Raw genomic sequence first — 8785 nt, forward strand, 5'->3', positions numbered from 1 at the left:
ACATCCTCCGAGAGCAACTTCCCCCAACCATCCAGGAACAGTTTGGTGACGAACAATGCCTTTTCCAGCATGATGGAGCACCTTCCCATAAGGCAAAAGTGATAACTAAGTGGCTCGGGGAACAAAACATTGATATTTTGGGTCCATGGCCAGGAAACTCCCCAGACCTTAATCCCATTGAGAACTTGAGGTCAATCCTCAAGAGGCGGGTGGACAAACAAAAACCCACAAATTCTGACAAACTCCAAGCATTGATTATGCAAGGATGGCCTGCCATCAGTCAGGATGTGGCCCAGAAGTTAATTGACAGCATGCCAAGGCGGATTGCAGAGGTCTTGAAATAGAAGGATCAACACTGCAAATATTGATATAATAATAAATATTGATATAATATAATATCTTTGCATCAACTTCATGTAATTGTCAATAAAAGCCTTTGACACTTATGAAATGCTTGTAATTATACTTCAGTATTCCATAATAACATCTGACAAAAATATCTAAAGACATTGAGGCAGCAGACTTTGTGAAAATTAATGTGTCATTCTCAAAACTTTTGGCCACGACTGTACACTTCCTCCCCAGTTACACAGGTGTAAATAGCACATAAACCAGTGATGTAACATGGCGATATGGCCGGGTGTGAACAATAACCCTAAAAAAAGGTGTGTAGTAATTTAAACTTTAGTTTTTATTATATTATTAAATAATATAAGTATTATTATTTCTCACTGATATAAAGTACGTATCTTTCCTGTTTCCAGAACAGTACCGCAAGTGATGAGTTTTGACGTTCAGAGTGTTGGGGATCTTAACAAAACTCCCCCAGCCAGAAGATACTATTGTCAATAGGCGCTAAAGCAGTTAGCCTCTATGAATGGGTTAGTACAGACTCAGACTGTTTTAACACTCTTGGTTCGACCACCAGATGACAGAAACACAAAGAAAACATGTTTGTGGACTCCTGCTCGTCAAACTTCTCATTCCAAAAGCATGGGCATTTATATGGAGTTGGTCCCCCCTTTCCTGCTATAACAGCCTCCACTCTTTTGTGAAGGCTTTCCACTAGATGTTGGAACATTGCTGCGGGGACCTGCTTTCATTCAGCCACAAGAGCATTAGTGAGGTCGGGCACTGATGTTGGGCGATTAGGCCTGGCTCGCAGTTGGCGTTCCAATTCATCTCAAATGTGTTCAATGGGGTTGAGGTCAGGGCTCTGTGCAGGCCAGTCAAGATCTTCCACACCAATCTCAACAAACCATTTCTATATGAACCTCGATTTGTGTACAGGGGCATTGTCATGCTGAAACAGGAAAGGGCTTTCCCCAAACTGTTGGAAGCACAGAATTGTCTACAATGTCAGTGTATGCTGTAGGGTTAAGATTTCCCTTCACTGGAACTAAGGGGCCTTCCCCGAACCATGAAAAACAGCCCCTGACCATTATTCCTCCACCAAATTTGACAGTTGTCACTATGCATTCGGGCAGGTAGCATTCTCCTGGCATCTGCCAAACCAGCACTCAGCAGTCCCGTTCTGTGAGCTTATGTGGCCTACCACTTCGCGGCTGAGCTATTGTTGCTCCTAGACGTTTCCACTTCACAATAACAGCACTTACAGTTGACATGGGCAGCTGTAGCATGGCAGAAATTTGACGAACTGACTTGTAAAGGTGGCATCCTATGACGGTAAAATGTTGAAAGTCACTGAGCTTTTCAGTAAGGCCATTCTACTGCCAATGTTTGTCTATGGAGATTGCATGGCTATGTGCTCGATTTTATACACCTGCCAGCAACGGGTGTGGCTGAAATAGTCGACATTAATGGGTTTTGATGTATTTCTGATACCTTTTAAGACTTTTTCTGGTAGATGTTTTCTAAGACCCCTTTTCCATCTGTTTATCCAAAAATAAAAGCCTTTAATTATGCCCAATTCTTATGATGGAACATTTTAGAAAAATGTATCTATGCCTTCATGTCCGAAAAATGTAGCCTCTTAGCTTTCATTTGACACACAATTTGATATGCTCCTATGTACTTCACGTTGGTGTTCATGTGTCCTTTCGATGGAAATCCCTGTATCCAAATGTCAGAATTGGCCATTTGGCATGCTACTTCTGATGGGTATGTCAAATGACCAAAACTGGGGACTGTAATGGGGAATATTTAAGATGAATCAAGTTAATATTCAGTTAAGAGTAATTAACACAATGATTAGCATACTTATGTTTTCTCTATGTAATTCACATGATTTCAAGTGTTCTATTTCTGACACTCATGTGTCACTGGTTGATGGTCACTAGACTCGATGCTTTATGTTAAACTCATCTGTAGATAGGGACTGACGCCAGACTGGAGGTTCAAGTACCAAGGACATTGATTGTTGTATTCTGTGGAACACTTTGTGATTATGGAGCAGATGACAAAGTTGTTTTGACTTCTTGGTTCTGTGTAATTAGAATATCAGGGCCTTTCTCGGCAAAGGCCAAGTTAGAGATTTTCTCTGCTTATGTGCTGGAAGGGTATCCCTGTTGCAACTTGTAATTAAACCAAAATGATTTATGATTGACTATATCCGCGACTGCTCTTCTCTTTTGTTCAACTAAAGATCCCCTTTACAAGAACTATAGGCACAGGACAGGAGCCAGTGCATCATCTCTTTCCTCTGATAGGTCCACTTAAAAGAACCTGCTGTGCAAAGCAGGTACTGCTAAGGACTGCTGGGACAAGCAAAGCTTAAATTACATCCACACTATTCAACTACAGCAACTAAAGACCCATCACTTCACTTGAGGGCAAATAGGTGAAACTGTGCCATACAAAAAATAGTGATGTGTATAGAGAGAGGTAGCACATAACTATACTAACCAGTGAGTGAGAAAAGAACCACAAACAGTGAAGTTGTCTGATACTCCAGGCTAGAAGACGTCACTACTAGAACCGTACACTTAATATGAGAATCTAATGGATAAGAATTTTAGCAGCCTGACAGGCTGACCACACCGCTTGCGTTGCGTGCGTTGCAAAATAAATTTAGAAATCTATGTTATTCAATTATTGCGCGCCAACGAGCGTCTGCATTGCCAAGGGCTAAAATAGAAGTCAGTTATATTTGTGACGCAGATCGCGCTGCAAGTCCTGCCTCTCCCATCTCCTCCTAGAAGCAGGTACCCACATGCCATCTCCTCATTGGTTATACCCATGTGGGTGGAAGGAAGAGAGATGACTAGAAATGATTTGGTTGACTGTTTTATGTGTGAAGTAATTGGCGGAGTAGAAGACCTTGTGCATTTCAGGTAAAATAACAACTCAATGTTTATATCCCAGAACAAATTAGCTAGCAACAGCAAGCTAGCTAAATAGGACAAATTAGCTAGCAAGTGAAAGCTATCTAGCTAAATTGCCATGAAGGTTTAATGCCTTTCGACCTGTCCCCAAATTAATGCAATTAGTTCAGAGTTTGTTTTGATATTTTAACCTGCGTGTCGTGATCGCGTTTGGTGTGGGGGGACAAAATACATTTATGCACGATGGCGCAGGCGTGCAGCCGGTTTGGGTTCCGTGTGAGGATGAGATGGATGTGGAGGAAACAAGGAGGTTTGAAAACGTCAAGACACACTACTTCTCTCTTTGCCATGGTTCCCAGGGCGTTATTTTGCCCCCCAGCCATGACAGACAGGGAAGCTGAGGTGATAGAGGGAACCCAAAACACTGGCTGACTTGCAGCGCAGCTTAATTAAATCACTCATATCCCCTGTGGCCAGTATTCCCTGACATTCATCTCTCTAACTCCATTACAAGTCTCACATCACCAGAGTCCTCACTTGGGTAAAGGAATCACTAAGTGTGTATGGTGTTTAACTGTAACTCCATGTACAATATAGTCTCAGGTGTACTACACTCCCCTATGTATTTATTTTGACAATGACGCTAAAACTTTTAATTTAGCTCTATACTCCAGAATTTTGGATATGAGATCAAATGTTTCATATGAAGCGGCAGTACAAAATGTCACCTTTTATTTGAGGGTATTTTCATACAGTACATTTGGAAAGTATTCCGACCTCTTGACGTTTTCCACATTTTGTTAAGTTACAGGCTTACTTTAAAATGGATTAAATCGTCTCCCCCCCCTCATCAATCTACACACAATACCCCACACAATGACAAAGCAAAAACAGATTTTTTGAAATTAATAGAAAATAAAATATCACATTTACATAAATATTCAGACCCTTTACTCAGTACTTGAAGCACCTTTGGCAGCAATTACATCCTCGACTCTTGGGTATGACGCTACAAGTCTGGCACACCGGTATTTGGGGAGTTTCTCCCATTCTTTTCTGCAGATCCTCTCAAGCTCTGTCAGGTTGGATGGGGAGCATCGCTGCACTGCTATTTTCAGGACTCACCAGAAATGTTCGATCAGGTTAAAATCCGGGCACTGGCTGGGCCACTCAAGGACATTCAGAGACTTGTCCCGAAGCCAATCCTGCGTTGTCTTGGCTGTGTGCTTAGGGTCATTGTCCTGTTGAAAGGTGAACCTTCGACCCAGTCTGAGGTCCTGAGCAGGTTTTCATCAAGGATCTCTGTACTTTGCTCCATTCATCTTTCCCTCGATCCTGACTAGTCTCCCAGTCCCTCCCGCTGAAAAACATACCTACAGCATGATGCTGCCACTACCATGCTTCATCGTAAGGATGATGCCAGGTTTCCTCCAGACTTGACGCTTGGCATTCAGGCCAAAGAGTTCAATCTTGGTTTCATCAGACCAGAGAATCTTGTTTCCCATGTCTGAGAGTCCTTTAGGTGCCTTTTGGCATACTCCAAGCTAACTGTTATATGCCTTTTACTGAGGAATAGCTTCCGTCTGTCCACTCTACCATAAAAGCCTGATTGGTGGATTGCTGCAGAGATGGTTGTCCTTCTGGAAGGTTCTCCCATCTCCACAGAGGAACTCTTAAACTTTGTCAGAGTGACCATCGGGTTCTTGGTCACATCCCTGACCAAGGCTCTTCTCCACCGATTGCTCAGTTTGGCTGCCAGCTCTAGGAAGAGTCTTGGTGGTTGCAAACTTCTTCCATTTAAGAATGATGGAGGCCACTGTGTTCTTGGGGACCTTCAATGCTGCAGACATTTTTGGTACCCTTCCCCAGATCTGTGCCTTGACACAATATTGTTTCTGAGCTCTATGGACAAATCCATTGACCTCATGGCTTGGTTTTTGCTCTGACATGCACTGTCAACTGTGGGACCTATATAGACAGGTGTGTGCCTTTCCAAATCATGTCCAATCAATTGAAATTACCACAGGTGAACTCCAATCAAATTGTAGAAACATCTCAAGGATGAACAATGGAAACATAATTCACCAGAGCTCAATTTCGAGTCACATAGCAAAGGGTCTGAATACTTAAGTAAATAAGGGATTTAAAAAAAATGTAAAAACCTTTTTTCGCTTTGTCATTATGAGGTATTGTGTGTAGATTGATGAGGAAAAAATTATATCTGGTGTTCAAACCAAGAACGTTAAAACAGTCTGAGTCTGGACTAACCCATTCATAGATGCTAACTGCTTTAGCTTTATTGAAAAAAGTATCTTATGGCTGGGGGAATTTTGTTAACAAATTTTTACTTTTATTGCATTAAAGAATATAATAAGTTTCTGAACACGTCAACAGGAATGTAGATGCTATCTTGATTACGGATAATCCTAAATGAATCGTGAATAAAATCGAGGCACAAATATCATACCCCTTCAAAAAAATGCTAACCTCCCCTGTTATTGGTGAGATGTTAGCATGTCTTGGGGGTACGATCTTTGTGCCTCTATAACTTTCTCACTCATCGTTATTCATGGTTCCTTCATGATTATCTGTAATCATGGTAGCGTCCACATTAATGGAGAATGGAGAAAGGACGTGGCATCCTAAGTATAAATTTGAATATTCTCTTTGGTAGATGGATGTAAAGACAGGTTAGTTGACAACATCACGCGTACAATATTGATGCATATGCAACAAAGGCTAAAAGCCGTGAGTTGTTCTGATTGAAAGCCAACCCCGTCTGTCTTGCCCCAAAGTTGAGCACGTATCAGCTTTGTTGGAGAAAGGACGTTGGGATGTGAATGGTGTGGAGAGATTACACTACATATCATTCTTCTGGCACCACATGACACTGTCAGCAGTCACCTGTTAAGCATCACTTTCTACCGTGATAATTAACTATGGTGGACTGCAGCGCCCTCCCATTAGAAGGCTAAGGCTATTATGATAACATCTAAATCAGGGTTCCCCAACTGGCAGCCCGTGGGTGGTTTTATTTGGACCCCAAGTTTTCTGAGCAAAATGTTATTATTTTATTTTCATTGTTGGACATAAAAGACTGTAAAAACAAGTGATTTTAATTTTGGTAATCTGCCCCAAGTATTCCGATGCATAATAAAGAGACGCGTGATTCCGACCAACCATCCACTCAAGAAAAAAAATATCAGCCTGCGGTGGAATTTAGTTGATGATCTCTGGTCTAAAGTATAATTTCGGTGTCTCAAACTAAAGCCTCTTCAGACCATAATAAACTGACCAAAAGCCTGTAGTGGTCATGTAATGGGAGCACTGTTGTGAATGAAAACAACTGGAAAGAATGTCACTGTTTATTTTGTAAACTCTATGCCCGCCTCTGATTATGTGGCATTGTTGAGGTCATTCAGGTAATAGTCCCTCCCTCCCACCAACTGAATTCAAACACCTGGGGTGTATTCACTAGAAACCAAACAGAACCAAGCAAAAGAAAACGAAGAGTGACCTACATGAATTTGTCCAATAGAAACACTAATTTCTGTTGCAAAATGCAACTGTTTGGACCACGGCTGAATTCCAAACACTTAAGACATACCCTATCCCCTCAGCCCTCAAATTAAGTGGACACTTCTGATGACGTGTATACTCTTCAGACGTCATGAAACTTGCAGGGCAAGGGAGGAAGGAATGATTTTTACATGGACCGCCCTTTCCCGGAAATTCATCACTCGTGCATCCCGCGATGATTGTGGGTGTTTTATATGCGCTACGTCAATTATGATTGCATGTCTACTTATATTAACTATATCATTATTAATATAAACCTACTGTATCATAGCTAGCAAATTAATTAAATAACTAACGTTTTTTTATTTCTACAATTTCCAAAAGTTAACCAAACATTAATTTACGAGACTTGTTTGTGCCGTCATGTGCATTAGTAGCACAATTTCTACCCTTTTTACTTACACTTGTATGTTGACTTATCCATATTTACGTTGAGGTTGTAAGTTTCGGCTGACTTTTCTTAGTGGATGTACAATTATCGCAAATGTAATTTATGGGGCGTTTCAGGCCCCGAAGTGAACATAATTGTACACTCGCAAAAACGGGGGCTTACGTTGCAAACTACACTTGTTTGGACCGACGTCCAAGATGGTGATGGGATTTCTCCCAAGGTCATATGACGAGGGTGTGTCTTTTATGAGTTTGAAATGCAGCACACGTGTCAAACTCATACCATGGAGGGCCGAGTGTCTGGGGGGGTTTTCTCCTCCCTTGTACTTGATTGATGAATTAAGGTCAGTAATTAGTAAGGAACTCCCCTCACCTGGTTGTCTAGGGCTTAATTGAAAAGAAAGGGAAAAAACATCAGACACCAGGCCATCCAAGGAATGAGTTTGACACCCCACTTTGTACTAATGATTACACGCCTGAATCCAATGACCTACAGTACAGCTACACCTGTGTGACCTTCACCTATCCCAGGCTGGTCTCATAGACCCTATCCAGGTGACTGCTGACAATGTCATGTGGTGCCAGAATAATGATATGCAGCCTAATTTCTCCACGCCACTGGTTGCCAACTACATCAGCGTAACAGCGTGGATTTGCCAAGTCTTGTCTACTTAATTAAGCAACCATATAATTCAGTAGGCTACGAGCAAGATCATGTTTTGTAACGTTGATGTTACAATGAACGGTTCTAGACGTGAGAGTGAAACAGAGCAATATAAAAACTGCATGCCCTATCTCGAGGATCGTGACAAAATATTCAGCAACTGCATACAGCAGCCGTTCTAATCGTTCGATGTTGAGACATAGATATGGGCGGGCCATTGACATACAGTATGAAGTGCCTAACCTGTGACTCAAAAGTAAGTTATTCAACAGGTAATTATATCCTACAGAGGCTACTGTCGCAGCAGCAAATCGTGTTAGAGGCAACAATGAAAGTGAATAGGCTAGTTGAGTTATAGAGTAACAATACAGTTCATATGCAGAATTTGACACTTATCAAGTTAACCTCATCTTGTTACATTTGTTTCAACGCGCGCAGAATCGTGGATTACATTGGACACTATTGTGACGTTTAATTTAGGTTACTCACAGATCTCACCTAGGCCTACATTAGAACTGTCTGGAAGATGAATATGGGATATTATATCAAGAATACACCGCGAACTGGTGGACTATCCACACCAATGGCCACATCTGCTGTTGGCATAGCAGTATTAGAAAATGTCAAGCTCTATACTTACCGCTTGGGTTGAATACGTATCCGTTCGATATGCGTCAAATCCTCTGGACTTTTGGTGAAATACCGGTGTTATAAACTGCACGTTCTTTGCCTGGTTGCGTTCCTATTCCAACGAGTATTTCGATGTCACTCTCAGGGCGGAACTACACATTGCGTCCTAGACACAGAGGAGAAGCGAACGAAGCAGCCAACCAATAGCCTACGAGGAGGCAGGTACCAATTAATTTGA

General features: G+C 41.7%; 1 protein-coding gene across 1 annotated transcript in view; it reads right to left on the reverse strand.

Moving 5' to 3' along the window:
• Positions 1-8686, reverse strand: part of LOC120065071 (protein NDRG3-like) — a 59724-nt gene extending 51038 nt beyond the window's left edge. Inside the window, exon 1 of the mRNA XM_039015757.1 lies at positions 8558-8686. The gene's annotated coding sequence lies outside the window, so the exon portion shown is untranslated. The remainder of the gene's footprint in view (positions 1-8557) is intronic.
• Positions 8687-8785: the final 99 nt, after the last annotated feature.

The sequence above is a fragment of the Salvelinus namaycush genome, chromosome 20, assembly GCF_016432855.1.
Source record: "Salvelinus namaycush isolate Seneca chromosome 20, SaNama_1.0, whole genome shotgun sequence".
NCBI lineage: Eukaryota > Metazoa > Chordata > Actinopteri > Salmoniformes > Salmonidae > Salvelinus > Salvelinus namaycush.